Source organism: Dipodomys ordii, unplaced genomic scaffold (genome assembly GCF_000151885.1).
Source record: "Dipodomys ordii isolate 6190 unplaced genomic scaffold, Dord_2.0 Scaffold30, whole genome shotgun sequence".
NCBI classification, from domain to species: domain Eukaryota; kingdom Metazoa; phylum Chordata; class Mammalia; order Rodentia; family Heteromyidae; genus Dipodomys; species Dipodomys ordii.
In genome coordinates this window covers 5,794,452-5,814,836 of record NW_012267246.1, presented here as the reverse complement: position 1 = coordinate 5,814,836, position 20,385 = coordinate 5,794,452, and positions in this window count along the sequence as shown.

Sequence of the window (20,385 nt, the reverse complement as noted above, 5' to 3'; positions counted from 1 at the left end):
ATAATGCCAGACAGAAATTAGCTGAGTTTCACTATTTGTAAAAATAAATTCACAAGAATGAAGGAGACTCCAGCACCAATAATACTATTTCAAAGTTAATATTGTAGAATGCATACTTTCACTAAGCCAGAGCTGAACTTTTCCAGTGAAATATTGAGAAAGTAGAATTTAGCATAGATTAGAGATCTGACTGTCTCTCATCTTTACTTAACTAGCAATAGAAAAGAAATTTTAAGCACATTTAAATGCATTTATCTAAAATTTCTAGTTTCAGCATTAGTGGTATACTAAATATAAAACAAAACTAAATTGTAATTTCAGTAAGATACTAATGAACCATGTAAAAGATCTTCTTCCTCATAGGAGAATGTCTCACACTGCCCATGATTTTCTGGACTCAGAGTGAATGGGGTTTCACTAATCAGCTCATTTTCCAACACGTATCTAAGAAGGACACTTATATTACAGAAATAGAGTGTTATTCAAAACCAGAAATTTCCTTTTGTGCTCTATCACTGTTTGTTCACATGACCTACTGAAACTCTGTCCCCTAAAGTTATGGATAAAAAGATAATACTTCTTTCATAATTAAGTTTGGTGGTGAATTCAATTAATGTCCTGGATATATTGTCAAGATTTAGTGTATGTCCTATATGATTTATTCTAATAGGCTAGGGATTGTGTCCTTTGCTTTTACAGTGTAGACTGAGATCATTTATTAAAAATAATTTAAAAAGAAAAGCATAAGGTTGTGCTTCACATTCAAGTGTAGTTATAGAGCTAGCATTAAATATAGTAGTAGCCAACTTAGTGTGTCGATTGTCTCTTATTTGCTGAAAAAAATTAAAGAATTCCCTTAAGTACATTAAAAGGAATAGGTACTTCATCACCTTCAGAATTTCCCTGTACCAATGAGTCACTTCTGATCCAGACATTAGTGTTGCTGATAATACCATGCAGAACGAGTTACATTGTATAATTCATTATGTGGAATCTGGTTCATGTAAAGACTATAATCATCATAAACCCTTGTCAATAATAGATTCCTCACAATTTCCTTCTGACAGTTGCTTTTATACATAAGCAACATGCCACAATAGTTCGTAACACTAGCACATTATACGCTGATTGTAGGAATATGAAAGCATATGGCTTCATAAATAGAAAGCTGGAAATAAGTGATTTTAAAGAAAATAAATATTTGAAAGGTAGTCATGGCTCTGGATGGCAACTTCACAATATATTTATAATGAATATTTTCTAAATCTAGAACTATGAAGTTGGAAATAAGAAAAAATACTAACAAATAGCTATTTTCTTATTGGAAACTTACCCTCTCTTTACTTAGTACCTCTTTGTAATACAAAGATATTTTCATAGGCAGTTATCACATTTTTGCCATGTTTCTTCAAGTTAAGTGGATCGTTTAAACATCATCTTGATAGAGTCTATATAGAGTCTATACCTATATAAATATGCTTTTTTATGTTCAGATTATGAAAAATAAGATTATAAATGAAGTGTTATCTCCAGCCTTCTTGTCCACCTGCTCTTCTCCAGAAAATTTCCTGGTCTGCATTCCCTTCCAAGCCAAGTTGGGCTCAGCAGCCTAGTAAAAGCAGGTTTTAAATTAGTATTGTTGTTATTATTATTGTTGTTATTATTATATGCTGTATATGTGAATAAATTGCCTAGTTTTTCCAATACTCTCTTATCTATTTATATCAGTTTACTTATGTATCTTCATAATGTCCCTCTTTCTTAGGCAGAGGTTTCTAAAATCATCATAATTGTGTGTTTTTTCAAGTAGCAATGATTTAATAATCCAAAAAATATCATTGAGACGCCTTTTCCATTTTACTTTAAAAAATCTTAAAGAGATAAATATTAAAATCACTTCTTCCACTAAAACTAGGCTTTTTATTTTGTTTTGTTTCATTATAATTTTACTTTAGGGACATTCTATGGCATCTATAAAAAGTGAAAAAGGAGAAAAATCGGAGGCGATTTTTTCAGATTATTATTCTCAATAATCCTCCATTTCCCTTACTTTGAGTGTTGATGGGAGAAAGCTTTTAACTTTTGTGAAAATTTTTATCATTCTATCCAATAGATACTTGCATATTAAAATGCAATTATATATCTCTCCAAATATGTGTTTACGGAGGAGAGACACATCATTAATTGAGAATCTGAGTGGGAGAGAGAGGGGGGAGAAGGGAGTGGAAAGAGGAGGGGGAGAGGGAGAGGAGGGGAGGAGAGGGGAGGAAACGTAGGTAAAGGACAGATACACAAAAGTCTTCTCCCTCCAAACCATAGCAGGAGCTCCTTGGGCTCTGGGGGAGATGTCAGTAAACTCCTTAGGCTCTGTGGTGAGATGTCAATAAACTCCTCTGCAGAGATGAAAATGATGCTCAGGACTGGGCTGAGACAGTGGAGACAGCATGCGCTGCATGAGAAGGTTTGCAAGGGTGATAATAACATGGAGCAGCGGGAGCAAGGGCTTCACACTGCGAAGCTAGGAAGGCATTATTACTGCCATAGAACGGGCTGAGCTGGGGCTCCCAGAGGATGTCACTTGGCCTTTATTGAGCACGCTGCTGCGATGGATACCCTGAGTTCTGGGACAGGTTTTTTACTGTAGCTAAAGGACTTGCACACTGTGCTTCGTGCCAGAGCCCGGGGGAAAGAGGGACCTCTTCTTCAGTAGGGGTCGCCTGGGGAACTTCAAATTCTTCACAAAAGCCAGAAGACAAAGGGATGCTTTCTTTGACATTTTACCCATTTATTGACTGTAAAAATACATACCTGTTTCTTTTTTTTCTCTCCATTGTGGTATCTTCACGTAGTGACATGCAGAGATTTTGATTCAGCCAGGATAAGAGCCATGAGTCTTGGCCAACCCCTTCCCCACCATCATTTCGCCCCCACCCACCCGGCTCCTCAGGTCACCTGGCTCTATGTCCACATACCACAGTGGTTATTGCAATTGTATCTCCTCACTATTCCTCTTGAGTACCAACTCTTCCATTATATATGCGACTTGGGGCCACTGCCATATTTTAATTAGAAAGGATTCTAGATCCGTGAAGAATCCTCTGCCTGCCATGCAATTTGTAGAGAGCTCTTCGTTCAACAGGGGAGTGATTTAAGAGAGAGTTAGTTGAGGCGACTGCGACCAAGGTGTTGACTACATCAATGAGACATTCTGCAATGTATCCCTTAATGGCTCAGTGATGGACTTCAAGAGCATCATTACATCCAGCACGGGACTAAATAGGAACACAGACTCACAGGAAATAAACAGGAAAAAGGCTCACGGCTTTGGTGCACGTGTGGGTGCTGGAATACTAAGTGATGCTGATTGAGTTTATTGCATTTATCCTAACTCCTGAAATGATGGTCAGCCAGGTCTTAATGGTTCAACTTCCTTCTCACCTGATTCATACTTTGTTTCTCTGTCTCTACTCCGATTCTCTACTTCTATTTCTTTTTACTTCCAAATGTTGACAGCCTCGAAATTCTGTCTTTAGGATCTTTAGGGTCTCTTCTCTTCTCCTTTAGCTCTGCTCTTGACTCTGGTAATTCACAATATTGTATTTCTCCTTTGTCACTCTCGCTGAACTCCACCAGGGTTAGCTTTTTATTTTATTTTTTTTTTAATTCTAACTGCCTTTAGACATTTTCACCAGATTGTTTTGAAAGCATTTTTAAAATAACTTGTCATCTCTGAAGCTTTTGATCCTCCCAAATCTTATATTTTCTTTTGTTCCCCCATTGTAAAATACAGCACTATCATCTACTCAATTGCTCAAGTGAGAAAACAGTTTTAAGAAGTTCAGTTTCTACCCAGCAACATATCTTAATTTGTTGACGTATTTTGACAACAATCCAACATTCTGTCCCAGCTCCTCTCCCTTGGGTCTGCATTTTTCACATTAGCTGGCACTATGACTTGAGCAAATAAATGGAATTTTCTTCTCTGAAAAGGAATCATGAAACTGAAGTTATTCTCATGAGAAATAAGTACTAGGATGTGTGGGTATATATATATATATATATATATATAATATATAGACATATAGATATAGATATATTACATATATATGTGTGTGATTTCTGTTTTCTTATTTGCTGTAATTTATCTGGAATATGCAATTCAACATCTTAAAAAATGTCACATATGACAATTCCATGTGAATTTTCCCCTGACATGTATGTTTTATTATCTTGTGGTCCAATCTCATGGCAAATATTTATTTGTAGATTTAACAAATACGCTCAAACTCAATATGACAGCAGAAAGGCTGTTCTGCTGAACTGTGTCCAAATTCTTAAAAATATTAGTAAGTACTACTCAGTCATTAACAGAGTGAACAAGATATGACATACCCTTAAGTATGAGAATATAACTAGAAAGTTACTGATGAGCAAAGGTTTCAAAAAGCAGCATTTTATCCATCCAGGATTGTGGGGCTACTGAGCAAACCAGCTAATTGTACTGAAGCTGTATATGTTGTAATATGTGTTGAAGTTTTGTGGAAAAAAAATGAGATACAGTTTCTTCTCCAACAATTTCATGTGTGTGTATATGTGTAGGAAAAAAGTAACATTTAATTACAAATAAGATGGTATCATACTCTATTCCTATGCTGCTATTTGGTTCAATGGTAAGAATTATACAAAAATTACTATGTGTTACGTGTCACTCATAAATCTAGTTAAAGCATGCCAAATTACATCATGTCAAATGCAGAGGAAAAAAACCTCCAAGTTTACCTAAAAAAGTCTATTATTTTTTCCCATATAGGAGACTAATTTCATAGAAGAATGGTATTTTTGAGTGCTCATAGTGAGGCTGAATTTTCATTTTCACATACCATGATAAGCCAAAGGTCTTTGAAGATGCCCTTATGTGTACAACACACTCTGTCATTTACTTTATCAATGGTGATTACCAGGCAGACTTTGAGACAAAACTATGCCTGTGCTCTGGGATTACCTACACCTGGAAGTCATTAATCTAACTCCAACCTGCACTTGTCTTTGTCCTTCTCATTCACATTCTAGAAGATGGGCATTCAGTACCACCTGCTTAACTTGAACGGGTATATACAAAATCAGTAAATTGTCCCACATCTAAATCTATATTGTGCATCCCTGTCAAGGGAAAGATTATTTTAGTATATGTGCTGCCAAAGCGAGCACAAAAGAAAGATTATTAATTTTATTATGGTATTAGATCAGAACCTTCAGCTTCCTTCCACTCTCCTTTTTTAATTTTAATTTTTATATTTTTATTGTCAAGGTGATGTACAGAGGGGTTACAATTACAATAAGTACGGTAATACATACATTTCTTGTCAGATTTGTTACCCCTTCCCTCATTGAAATAGCGCAGGATCTTAGTTCAAATCCATCATTTTAAACATGCTCTATAACAAATAATAGTACTACTAGCTTTAATTTCACCTTATAGTTTATACACATAAACATAAAAATGACACCCATCAATGGAGCCCCACCTGTGCACATTGTGTAACATGTAAATCAGGCTAGGCATCATTATTTCCTTAAACATTCATGATTTATACATGATGCAAGCTTTCAAAGTCCTTTCTTCTTGTTTCTCTGAAACATGAATTATTGTTGTCCACAGTCACTTAGCTGTCCATCTGTGCACCATAGCCACGGGTTTCTCTCCATCTACACATCAGTACCCATTCTATGATAACTTCAGTACTAAGAACCCTCAGTACTTAGCACTGAATAACTGAGTACTCTCAATACTTAATAGTAAAGACACTGAGCACTCTTAGTACTGAGTGCTTAAAACTGTGCCTAGTACTTAGTACTAAGTACCCTTATTTTTAGTATTCTTAGTACCTTAGTACCGTACATACCAACACTTTTCCATGTCAGCTTTTCTGCACCTCAAGATTCTTTTTCTTTAAAGAAAATAACAATTTTTCAGTTTTAGGCTTGTCTCAAACTCCTGGGCTCAAGTAAAATTCCATGTCTTCTTTCTGAGTAGCCAAGACTGCAGGTGCATAACACTGTGCTCACTTAGGGTCATACTGCTCAATGGGCATGCCTTGAAATATGAAAATGTACATTCCTCTCATGTTTCAAAGTACCATGTGCATGTGTTTTTCTCTTGTCTATTAGAAGTACTTAAATAATACCTTCCTTTTCCCTCCATTTAATTACCCTTCCTGGAGTCGTTACCTAAATCTCAGCAGAGGGCTCTAAGAAGCACACCCTGACCTATGAGCCTGCCCCTTCTGTCTGGTTGCTGACAGTGGTGACCCTCTGTCTCCAGGTCAGATGACACGTGCCCTGGTGTATAAACTCTCTGCTCAGGTCATTGCTGTGACTTCAGAATTAATGGTCTTCAATTACTGGGGTTGTCATCTACTTTCTTATCAAATATTTATGACCCTATAACCATAACCATATGGAATGGTGATGTTTTAATGAGAAAGAATGAAATCTGTATCAGCTGTACTAAGTATGCAAACATACACCTTAGACATCATCAAGGCAGGGCAAGGGGCAAGTTATGTGCATACTCTCACTAGGCTGGGAAAATGTTTAGGAACAGTCATTGCCTATGATAATTTCTCCATCCTTAATTTTGTGCCCTCATTTCTCTTTCTCTGTTCCTTGAAAGAGAGAGGGTCTGTGTGTGTGTGTATGTGTGTGTGTGTGTGTGTGTTATTCTGGTACTGGTACTTTAACTCAGGTCTCTCAGCTTTGGAGCTCATGGCTGCCTTTTTACCATGCTGCCAGATTGGCACTGTACTGATTAATTAGAGATGGAGTCTCTCATTTTTTTCTGTCTGTCTTAGCTTTGAACTTCCATCCTGCAAGACTCAGCCTTGTGGGTAGGTATGCTTACAGACATGAGTCTTGAGGGTCTGGCTTGTTTGTATTTTTCTTTCATACACACAGTAAACATGCCTTAAAATCAGAGGTAGACTTACAGTTGCAATAACATTGGTTTTTTTCCTTTGTTCTGTTGGATTATGTTTACAGACATATGCAATAATTACACTTTTACTCTTGCTGAGATTTTGCAGATCTTTGAGATTTTGGTTTCATAATTTCTCAAGTTCTCACTTTTACCCTAGCAGGAAAGCTGGGATGATTGTGGTGTGGTGATGAGTATTGCAGTCAAATGTACCAGGCATCTATCATTAATCTTAGTCATTGCTACTGGTGTCCAAAATCCGACTAAGAGAGATGGGAAATATAGGTAGAGTTTATCCTACTGTTTCTATAGTCATTTACAATTTATATATGTATTGTTTTTCTCTCATAAATTTTCTGGTGTCATTAAAAATGTTGTCACCTCAGTTGCTAATACCACCGAAGACAAACCATACACTCATTAAATATGGATTGCTTCATGACGAGTTGTGGGCTTTCAGTAAGAGAAATGTGTGTGAAGAATAAGCATTGATGGAACTTCCTTCGAAGTTTACCTTCAGATCTGAGTTACTGTGGAGCATCTCTGCACAGGCATGTGCACCTGCAGCCAATAAGCGAAAATACCTTGTGCTGATAAACAGAACAGAGTTTGTTTTGCTAAATTGTACTGTCATGATGATGAACACTTTAAAAAATCGAGTGACATGGCATCCAATAAATCAAAGTCCAACTTGTCATTCCTGGAAAGATCGGCTTTGACGTTGTTTATTTTTATTCTCAGCATTTGACTTTTATGATTCTGACTTTATTTACATCCAAACATTGGGAAACAGATACAGCACTTTTACTGCTGTTCACCACAGTCAAACTCTCGGTTCACAAACAAAAATGTGCGTGTTTCATTTTCTGTGTTTGCTTTTTTAAATTTTATTTTATTGTAAAGATGCTGAACAGAGGGGTTACAGTTACATGAGTAAGGTAATGAGTACATTTCTTGTCAAGCATTGCTACCCCCTCCTTTGTTTTTCTCCTACCATCCCTTCCCTCCCTCCCTCCTCCCCTCCCCCACCAAGTTGTAAAGTTCATTTCCAACTTAGTGTCTGGTGAGTATCATTGTTACAATGGGTCATCCTGTGTCCTTGTTTTAACTTTTTGTTATTCCCTTTCCCCTCCCCAGATTAGATAACTATATATACAAGATTGGGTACCAAAACCAAATACAGTGACAACAGGGGATGTGCCTTTTGGCGAAGAACATACAAAAGAAACAAAAAAAATCACATAGTACATTAAAAACAACAACAGCAACAAAGACCTCTTGTGTCCATATCTTGGAGTTCATTTCACTTAGCATCATCTTATATGTTCATATGTACATAGCTTTTGAGCTTTTATGCTCATCTGATAAGATTATCCTAAATGCATACTAATTATTGCAAATAAGGGAAACTATGAGACCTATATTTCTTTGGGCCTGGCTTACTTCACTTAATATGATTTTTTACAAGTCTTTCCATTTCCTAAATGGGGCATTGTCATTCTTTCTAATGGAAGCATAGAATTCTATTGTGTGTGTGTGTGTGTATTTGTTTATGTGTGTGTATTTGTGTGTGTGTATGTGTATCAAATTTCCTTGATCCATTCATCTACTGAAGGGCATATCTGGGTTGGTTCCATATCTTAGCTATGGTGAATAAAACGACAAACATAGTTGGGCTGGTAGCTTTAGTATGGCCTTGTTTGTGATGGCTTGGGTAGGATGGCCCAGCGGTAGGATTGCTGGATCGTAGGGGAGCTCTATGTGTAGTCTTTGCGGCCTCATATCTAACATATACTTTGAACTTGATAAATTAAGTTCTCCAAAAACAAATCATCAAGGAAACAACCGCACCATTAATAAGTGGGCTAAAGGCTTAAAAGAGAGACTTCTCTGAAGAGGAAATAAGAATGGCCAATAGACACATGAAGAAATGCTCAACTTCTCTAGCCATAAAAGAAATTCAAATCAACATTGAGATTCCACCTCACCCCAGTTAGAATGGCTATAATCAAGAACTCTAGTTAAACAACAGATGCTGGAGGGGATGTGGCCAATAGGGACCCCTACTACATTGTTGGTGGGAGGGTAAACTTGTTAAACCCACTCTTTGTGTTTGCTTTTTAATTTGCATATATCAGGGTTTTAACTCAATATTTTGTCCTTACATGGTTGGTGTTCTACCATGTCTCCAGCCTGGGTTTTTGGTGATAATTTTAGAGATTGTTTCTCCTTTTCTAACACAATACTTTGAACATCAATCCCCCGGATCATAGAGAATTTAGATTATAGGTGTTAGCCACCAGCACCCAGCCTCCAAAATGTCATTAGGTGACTGTATTTTAAATTGTAAAACTATGACATTATTCAAAATTGATGAAGTAAAGAAGATGTCCATGGGCTGGGAAGGTGGCTCAGCGGTAGAGCGCTTGCCTTACATGCTTGAGAACCTGGGTTCAATTCCTCAGCACCACATAAGCAAAAAGAAAAAAGCTGGAAGTGGCATTGTGGCTCATTTGGTAGAGCATTAGCCTTGAGCAGAAGTGGTGAAGGACAATGCCCAGGCCCAGAGTTCAGGCCCCAAGACCGGACGCCCCCCCCAAAAGATGTCCATGTGTTGAGGTTCTGTAAGTACCATGAGGCCTGAATTGGACAGAGCTGCATTTATAAGAACTTATAGGGCACAGTACCCAGGTAACACCCTCTCGATCCTGAAAGTGAACATAAGAAGGCCTAAAAATATGAATCTGCAGTGAGGGATGATAAAGACATCACTGATCTGATGCATCCTCAAACTTGACCCCAAGAGGTGATAGAGACTTCTCCATTGGTATATGGCACATGGTTTTCTTGGTAAATTGAAAAGTTTTTTGTTTGGCATATGCCATTGTGCTTCTAGCTTTCTAATTTCCATTTTTTTAGGAAGTCACTACTTATAGCATTGTTAGAAATTCAATTTTGTTTAAAATAAGTTCTATGAGTTATTAAGAAGATATCTCTCACCAACCTGAGCTGCAGGGATAGATGGAACTGAGGGCTTTCTCTATGTCACCTCCTAGAAACTCTCTGTCTCTGTCTCTCTCTGTCTCTGTCTCTCTCTGTCTCTGTCTGTTTGTGTGTCTGTCTCTCTCTCTTTCTCCTTCCCTTCCTTCCTCCCTCCCCTCTCTCTCATACCAGAATTTTAACTCAGGGCTCTGTTATGCAGGTATTCTAGAAGAAGAATGCCTGTAGCCTTTTGCTCTACTTTTCAAAAGTGGCCTTGCTTTTTGACCCGGATGACACCCTCATGTCTGCCTTCCAGCATGGGTGGGGTTACCTGTTCACCCCACTATGCCCAGCCCATGGGCTGGATTGATTTGTTCTGCTTTTGGTTTTGTTTTGTGCTGCTACCAGAGCTTGAAGGCAGGTCTGCCCACTCTTACTCAGCTTTGTTGCTAACCATTGTCACTCTACCTCTTGAATCATGCCTCTAGACTGACTTTTGCTCTGGTAATTCAAGATGAAGTCTTGCAGGCATTTCTAACTTTCACCTTTTAGTTCAGAGTTGCATTATGGCTAAGAGTTCAGACATGAGCCACAGCACATGAAGGAAGGTGGGAAGATGTTAATGGATACTTACTTTTTATGTTGTTATTGTTGTTGTTTTTCAGTCATAAGGATTGAACTCAGAAACTGAGCACTGTCTGTGAACTCTTTTTGCTCAAGTCTAGTGCTCTAACACTTTGAGCCACAGTTCCACATCCAGTTATTTTGGTGGTGAATTGGAGATGTGAGTCTTACAATCTTTCCTGCCCAGGCTGGCACTGAATCATGTTTCTCAGAGCTCAGCTTCCTGAGTAGCTAGGATTAAAGGAGTGAGCCACCAGACCTGGCAAGGGTAAATATTTTTAGAGCTATGATTTGTCATTTTTCCTAACATGATTTGATATATAAACATATAAAAAACAATCTAACAATACATGTTATTAAATTTGTTAAAGAGCCAGAGGTATGACTCAAGTGGTAGAACACTTGCCTAGAGAGCTCAAGGCTCTGACTTCCAGTAATTTCCTATAACTATATACATATGTGTGTATGTTTGCTATGAACACAAAATAGTTTATTGTATTTGAATAGCTGTAGGAAGCTATTTTAAATGTGCTTTTAGATATTTATGTAGATATTACTTCACTTGCTGTTGTTTTTTACAACATGAAAATACAGAATTGAGTCACATCTTTTCATGATCCTCTGTCCCCCTCTCTTCACACCTATCCTTCTCACAAAGCAGGGTCTGGGGTGACTTCAGAGGCTACTATTAGCATTCATCTTCTCATGTATTATTTATGACTCTGCAAGCTTAACTTTTTCTTCTTTCTTGGACTGTAGGCCCAGTGTTCAATTTCAGCTGATCCTTTCATCTCCTTTCGATCTAGATTGTGAAGGCCAAACTGAATATAATATTCCTTATAAAATCAGAACCAAGGTCAGCCTTTGAATTTTATCATCAAAATTTCCCAAAGGACCAAAGATGAAGACCTGGGAATCAGCCCAGCATTCGAAACTACCATGAGCTAATTACCCCACGCTCTACTCTGAAGGTTATGGCTTAAAAAGCAAAATAACTCCTCTAACTCCAAACTGATCACTGCAAGTAGGATTTAAAAATAGAAAGAAAAACTGGTAGATGTTTCCTTGCTGAGACAGGATAATTTAAAGCACGGCCCGCTGTGTCTCTGGCAATGATTTGACACCTGAATCTGGACTCCGGTATCTGAAAACGCATGAACAGTATTTTGACATGGCAATATGTCCTGAAAAAACCCGGTCTGCAATTTTGTCTTTCCAAAGCCAGAAGCTATTCTTTTCTTAATGGATTACTAACTAAAAGGAAGAATTACTGAAAATCTTACCATCATTGAAAAAAAAAGTTCTTACATTTACATTTATACTCCTGTATTCATTTCTTTTATGTATGTATGTGTTTAAAATTAGAATTAATGATCTTTAACTCTTTTATTATCATTCCAGGAATGATTTATTAATACTTCTACAATATCCTTACCTACTTTTCAGAAGTAAATGTATTTAACAACTGTTGTATTCATTCCAAATGCCTAAAAATATTCACACACACACACACACACACACATGCATACTTACCTGAGGGTTTCTTAGTAAATGGTATTATGGTATTAGCAATTGTACTCAGAGAAAAACATTGTATATTGACCTAAATAGGATAATACATTGTAACATCTGGACAACTTGTTCAACTCTACTTAATTTAACCCAGAGAAATATATTGTTTTTTAGTAACAAAAGGTTTTGTTATAAAACAATGTATGGATTTTGCTTCCTATGTTCCTTATGGTTTATTAAGTAATATCAGGTAATTCTTATAGACATCCATTGAACGTCTTTAGAGAAATATCACTGCACATTTCCAAATTGGTTTCTATGCAATGGATTTCTTAGTCCTATTGAAATAATGTATCAGTCTCAGGAAAAGTGATTTATTTTAAAAGTGATTTGTTCTAAAATTGTAAGTATATGCCAACTCCTTGACATATTGGCATAAGTACATTATGTGGTTATGTTTTGAGACATGTAAAGTTCATACAGTTTATTGAAAATATCATTACATTTTAGGAAAAATGTGTCAGTGTTATGGGCATATCCTAAAATAATTTGACATGTTCTATGACTTTTAGTAAAAGTTTTATGTTTCAATTTCTTAATAGTATAAGTTCATCATGGTCGAGGGGAGAGAGAAAGAAAGAGGGTAGGAGGGAAGGAGGGAGGGAGAGAGAAAAAGGAATGGAGAGAGAGAGAATCAGAGTCAACTTTTCAGAGTATGTCCTTCTAGTCTATTCATTTGATACATATATGAATTGAAAAACTAGTTAAACATCGAGTTTGTAGTTTTGTAGTTTTCTGTGTACTAATATTTGTACCTTAATGTATAATATTATGTGCACTATTATATGTACTATTTTATGTACCTTAATAAATTAAAGCTACTAGTACTGTGTACATGTGACAATGCCAATATTTTTGTTATTTTGAAAAATGCAACAAAGATTTTTAATTCACAAATATTTTTCAAATACGGCTTTCTTCAACCATATCATTAAGGATGAGGTATTAGAAAATATCTTCAGGATGCAACTATAATTATTTCTAGAATGCTTTTCACAAGTATATGGAAATTTCTATTTCTGCACACGGTTGTCAGCCATAACTATTAATAATACATAAGATTTTGTCAATGTGATTGATGAAAATCATATGAAAACTCCGTCACTGATTGTTTTATGGTAACTGGGAGTATATTTTGCTCTGTCTCCTGTCTACTTGTGTTTATTTTCCCACTCATCATTTTTTCATTGCACTTGTTCAGTTTTCTAATGAGGAGAAAATGATGTCATATCAAAGACTGAGGTGTTAAGGATAATATTGGGATTGTATCAAACTTCCTTAATTTCCTATTTCTATTACTTTAAGTTACTTATTACACTAAAAATAATGTACTAGAGAAAGGAAGCAATAAAATTTCATAGTTGCAAATCTATCATTTAAAATTTAGTAATTTAGTAATATTTTGAATTGCTAAAAAAGTAAGATTTGATTTTGCTCTACAGAATTTTTCTGTCTTTATGAGTTATTGTTCTCTGTCAATATGAAAATGCTCAACCATTTAATTCTTCTTCCAAAAAAAGCACACATATGAAACAATTAACTATAAAGGTGCAGGAAACTAAACAAATTTGGGCAAAATATCACTATGCAGAGTTTGATTCTGTGATGAGAAATTTGCCAGTCATAAACGCAATATGAATAGTTCCTTTAATAATTCACCATTTCTTCTTCTATATATTATTCAATGTTTCTATACATAATATATTTTGAGGAATCTTTAACACCCATTTCCTACAACAGGAATAGAAAGTGTTCTCTCTTTTTCTCTCTCTTTTAAGCTACAATACTTTAAAAAAATCCTTGCTAGAACATAAACAGTGAAAACATATTTTGGTGCACCCCTAATTGATATTTGTGTTGTATATATTAAATTGGACCATGATTAAAAATAGTTTCATGATGCCATCAATGCTTTGGAAAGCAGAATTTAAAATGATCTCTATTTTGAAACAGAAGAGAAAAGAATGATCTCAGAATTGAGACTTCCTCTAATGGGTACCAAAGGCAAGACCTGGAACTAAGCTCCTGAGAGAATGTGATTATGCAGCAAAGATGTCCTTAAATGATTGTGAACTTGTATAGTTCAGTTCTCTGGCCATGTAGAGAATGAAACACAGAAGTACTTGATTCAACCAGATGCTAAAGTGCTACTACAGCATGAAGGAGAACTTTGATATGAGTGCCTCCTGAATATTTTCTTCAATGCTGTGTCAAAATAAAAGAATGTTTTATAGACATGGTTTTTAGTGGTCATGTCTTGGCATTGATTTCAATTAGCATCATCTTATATGATCATATGTCCGTAGTTGTTGAGCTATTCTGCTCATCTGCTAAGATTATCCTAGATGTATTTTCTTTGTTGCTGTTGTTTTTAATTAATTATGTGATTTCTTGTTTCTTTTGTATATTCTTCCCCCTATGGTATATCCCCTGTCATCACTGTACTCGATGTTGGTACCCTGAGTATTGTATATGTGTTTATCTGAATTAGGGACAGGAAGGGGAAAACAGAATGCTGAGACCAGGGACTAGAAGGGAACCAATGCAACAGTGATATTCAAAAGACAATATGTTGGAAGTGATCTGTACAGCTTGAAGGGGTTGGGGGGGTTAGAACGTAGGAGGAAAATGAGGGAAGGGGTAACATGTTTGACAAGAAATGCACTTCTTACCTTACTTATGTAACTGTAACCCTTTTGTAAATCACCATGACAATAAAAAAGAGAGAGAAAAGAAATGGGTTTTAGTGAAAAATCTATGTGATTTCTCAATGATGTATTAAGAACTCCCAATTCATTGGGAAGTTGCTTTGTACAACTTAATCCTTGTCTTGTGAATTGGAGGAAGAGAGATGGTCTCAGTACTTGGGATTGAACTCTGGGCATTATATTTGCAAAGCTGGTCCTTTGGACACCTGGGGCCTGCTTGCTTTTGTTTTTTATTTAGATGGGCCTTGCTTCTTTTTTCCTCATGCTTGCATTAAACTGTGATTCTCTTACTTACCCTTCCCACATAGCTGGGATGGCAGACATACTCTACTGTACTCCAATTTTTATTGGTTGAGATGGTGATCTTGGTATTCATTTGCCTGGCTCTTCTAGAGCCATGACCTTTCCTGATAGCCTCCTGCACAGTTAGTGTTAAAATTGTGAGTCACACCTCTCAGCTACTTGTTGCTTTTTAATAGTGAGAAAGAGAGCTTTATCAAAATAAAATATTGAAAGCCAAGCACCAGTGGCTCATGCCTGTAATCCTAGATACTCAGGAGGCTGAGATCTGAGGATCTTGGTTTAATGTCAGTCCAGGCAGGAAAAGTCCATGAGACTCTTATCTCCAAAAAACCACTCAGAAAACCAGAAGTGGCGCTGGGCTCAAGTGGTACAGTGCTCACCTTGACCTGAAGAGCTGAAGGGCAGCCCCAGGCCCAGAGTTCAAGCCCCATGACCAACAAAAATTAATTAATTAATTAATAAAAATGTTGAATATTCTTTGGAGTGAATTATTTCCATATTATTTACATTTATGGGATTAATTAAATACAGATAGATTTTGTATCAAAATGTGTATTAAAATTTGTTTAATCTTAATTTGAGATCCAGACACTTGATCAGAAAAGTACTTTAAGTGAATTGCTTTTTAGTTGTAATTTACCCAGCAGATCTTATTAAAACATACTGGATGCATTAACTAAACCACAAGAGATATGGAACCAAATAAGAATTTATGTATCTTATATAGCTACCTTAAAAGGTACTTGATAAAAATTTCCCATTAAGAGAATCAAGAATGAATTATTGACAAGTCATTGTCAGGAAAGCATATCTATGAGTGATATCATCAAAGATTAAAATTAATATATTTACAAATGACCAACAACTGGGTAATTTAAAGATGAGTTATAGAATGATTGTGAAATAAATTTGGAATAAATTAAAAATCATGTATCCATTAATTCAATGACCAATAATAATAAGGCTCAAACATGATAGAAAAATGTTATCTCACTTAGATGAAAATTTTCCATGACCAACTCTATCAAGCCTGCTTGGGAGAGTAAAAGATATTAGATGTGATGATGTAAAATTAGAGAAATGTCTTAGGGAATGTTTGAAAGCATCCTAAGACATCTGACACAAATTAGAAATTTAATAAATGGTAAAAAATTAAATTAAGACTGCAAACAAGCCAGGAAATGAAGATCAAGACTTCATCTCTTTCTGAATGCTGTTTATTTAACGTCAGATTTAAAATAGCTACTCAAATATAAGATAATTTAATCAATTAATTGACACCTAATTTGATATTTATATCTTCCTCAACACAGATTAAACACCTGTATGTATTCCTGAAGGTTAATACATTCATATGAATGCAGTAATAATTTTAGACTATATGAAGTTTCAATCTAATTAAATGACACAAGACTAATTCAATGAAATCTCACATTTTGATGGAGTTTTCAGGGCATTGTTGTGTCTTTCACTTCTCCATTATCTGAAAATATCTATTGTCTCTGAGCACAGAGGCATGATAAGCATGCAATCTAATCATATGCACTGGAGCAATCATGTAATTAATATTGAACAATCTTTAAACCAAGTGCAAAAATTCAAACTGTAAAATTTCGGCCAGGAATGTGTTTCTTTAAATAATGAGGAAATTAACATAAAATTTGAAATGCAGAACTGTGTTTAACATTCAATGAGAAAACTTTACATGAATATATAGCTTATGGATTTGTCTAAGTTCCAAATATATTGTTATAACTGATACCAGGTGGCCATTAGTCATGTATTGTTGGCATGAGTACTGGTTTTATGTAACACTACTATTAAGATCATGATGTGGCACAAAAGCAAGTATCAATGACTTGACTCAGATTGTAAAGGAGATACAAACGGGATAATAATTGAGAAGGGACAAACATGTGTTCAGTGCTTCTCATATTCCAGAACAATCTGACATGAAGTGGCATAATAGATAGTTCTCCCAAATTTCGCTGTAGGAATTTATTTCCTATTTGTTCAGTAAATAAATACATTTGAGATGAGCAAGATGAATGAACTGTAACTCTCTCTTTTATAAGAGGGAAAACACAAATTCAGACTGATGAGCACATACTGGAAGTGGATGCAGCCAGATGGTGGAGAATTGTTCAATCATAATTTCAAATCATTTCCACATCACATCATGGTGACGTTTTGGGGGGGTAGAAGGAAATCATCCTTGAACCAAGAGATACATACGTTATCCCCACTCTTATTTTGGAATGGAGTCTAAAATGAAAATTCAATAGAAGCAAAAGCCAATCTGAAAGATCAGGCCTCATTAGTCTAATAAGTAAGTGACCAAAGTTAATTCTGGGTATCAGTCCCCAAGGGTGAGTAAATACCTCTCTAAAATCATTTTGAAATGAGAATGAGTCAAAAGACAGAGCTGAATAACACTTCTTTGTGCCTCTACATTATTTATTTTAGGCTGATTTTACCTTGGACACAAGATCACCATCTTCTCCTGAACTGAACCATTTATGTTCAACCTATGTTTAGATTTAAAACTTATGACTATTTTAAAACTTATGACTATTTCCTTTACTTTCAGAGACTATCTATGATTCATTTCAATTATTCACTAAATTGAAACTGGCCAGTTAGGTCATTTGTCTCTGGGAATTATGAAATCTGAGTCTTCATGTGAAAATGAACTTTACACTTTTGGGGTGAAGTGGAGGAGTTGGGGAGGTGGGGAGGGAAGGGATGGTAGGGAAAACAAAGGAGAAGGTAACAAGGCTCGACAGGAAATCTACTCATTACCTTACTCATGTAACTGTAACCCCTCTGTACAGTATTTTTACAATAAAAAACATATAAAACATGCATAATACCTCATTAATGATATTCTATATATCCTATATTGATTACCACTGACATAATGATACTATACATATGTTAGGTAAATAAAATGTTAATTTCAAAACAAAAAAAATTACCTTGCTGTTATCATTAACTTTCCATTTTCTACTGGAAAGAGAGAGAGAGAGAGAGAAAGAGATTGCTTGCAAATACTTAGATTTTTATTTCAATGTATCCAGATCTAATTGAACCTATCTATTCATGAAAGAATTATCTTAGTACATTTTCCATTTCTGTTAACAAAATAATAAGAGTTGGAACATGGGTGGGGGGAGGGTGGGTGGGAGATGGGAAGGGATGGGAAAGGGAAACAAAGGAGGAGGCAACAATGCTTGATAAGAAATGTACTCATTATCTTGCCCATTCATTATAACCCCTCTGTACGGTATTTTCACAATAAAAAAGAGATTAAACAAAAGAAGTTGGTCTGTAGATGTAGCTGAGAGATGGAGTATCTATGCCTGGGACAAACAAAATATAATGAAAAGAAAGGAAAAAATAGAATTTGTTCATCTTACAGCTTTGGTACCACAAACAAACTACCAGTGTCTATGCTGCCATGGTGATTTTTACAAGTGCACAACAAGGAAAATGGGATCATGATGGACAATGATGCAAGCAGAACACTCCTATGGCAAGACAGAGCGAGCGAGAAAGAGAGAGAGAGAGAGGGAGAGAGAGAGAGAGACAGGAACTAGGCATGGTCTCATAGGTGCTGGTCCCATATGAATTACATTAACCCCTCTGCAGGACCAAGACTCAATAGACTAATTAACTTCCAGGAAGCCTGGATTCAAATCTCCCATTCTCTCAACCCTGTCACACAAGACTAAGTTCACAGCACACAAAACATCAGGCAACACAGCCCAACCATGCTGAAGCCATAGCAGAGGTTAAGGCAGAATACACTGCTTATCATCTAAATCTAAACAACTCTCCAATCAAAGGAGTTTCTTCATTACATGCTAGATTTCTTCTGCTCATAAACAAGCAATTGAAGTTAAAATAAATCATAATGGATGACTTTAAATGAACTTCTGTTGTAAAAACAAAGGAATGAAATTGAAACTATGCAAAACTTAAGAATTCTTTTCCTAAATAACTTCAAGTAAGCCTCTATAGACATTCACAGAGCTCTACCCATGCAATGACTTGTGAGGTTTCACAGTTTTCTTGACACACATTCTCATTTAATAGCCAACAGTAATACTTGGACAGCTGACAACTCCTACTTTTATGGTCTCAGCCATGAGGAACTAAATTGGCAAAGTCTCTTCCTAAAATTAGAGCTAAATACTGCATAACATGAAAACTCTCTTTGCAATTCTATGCTGCACTTTCCTGGCTATGCTTTATCCACAAGGTCTGCACAAGTCTATTATCTATATTCTCGAGTGTAAAGTCAAACTCTATTCCTTGGGGGACTAAATACCTCTTCCAGTCTCCAGGATGTGTTCCTGATCTGTCACTAGGCCTGATTGCAAACAGAACCGGGTCAGACAGATTAAAGTTCCAAAGCAGTTTATGTACTAGGTCACTCTGAGAAATGCAGGAAAACCAGTAAACCAGGCTTGGAAAACAGCCAAGGAAAAAGAAGATTTAAAATCACAGCTCAGTCAAAATTGAGCCGCACAGCGAGTTGGTCTAGGCCATTCTTTCCGCTCCCACTTTGGCATGTCCAGAACTGGGATAACCACTCGAGCAGGGGAGGTTTGCAAGCTATGCTATAATCCTGTCTTGTGGAGACTGATGTCCTCTTTACAGTTGCTGCAATACCCTGCTGTGCTTTCTCATGATCTTTCAGTTCAAATCTCAGCTGTGTGGGTCTGCTTCACTAAGCAAGAAAGGGTGGAAAAACTAAATATCTGGTTTGGGTTTTGTTTTCTTGCTCTAAAAGTTGCAGGCTAATTCTATCTAAACTATGTCAAAATCAAGTACAAAATCAAGTAATAACATTTGCTTCTCTGTTGATGAAATATTTTCTTAACAAAATGAACATTTCCTTTAAGATCGTTCCATTAACAAATCTTAGGTTTACAAAGGGAAGTTCATTCTCATATTTTCATACATTTAATACAATGGATCTTATCTTTATCCTTCCATCCGTTTCCCTTGTTTCCTTCTCTCTTTTCTTAAAATAATCTCAGCAAGGGCTGGGAAGGTGGCTCAGTGGTAGAGCCCCTGCCTTGCATGCCTGAGGCCCTGGGTTCGATTCCTCAGCACCACATAAACAAAAAGAAAAAAGCCGGAAGTGGTACCGTGGCTCAAGTGGTAGAGCGCTAGCCTTGAGCTGAAGAGCTGAGGGACAGCGCCCAGGCCCAG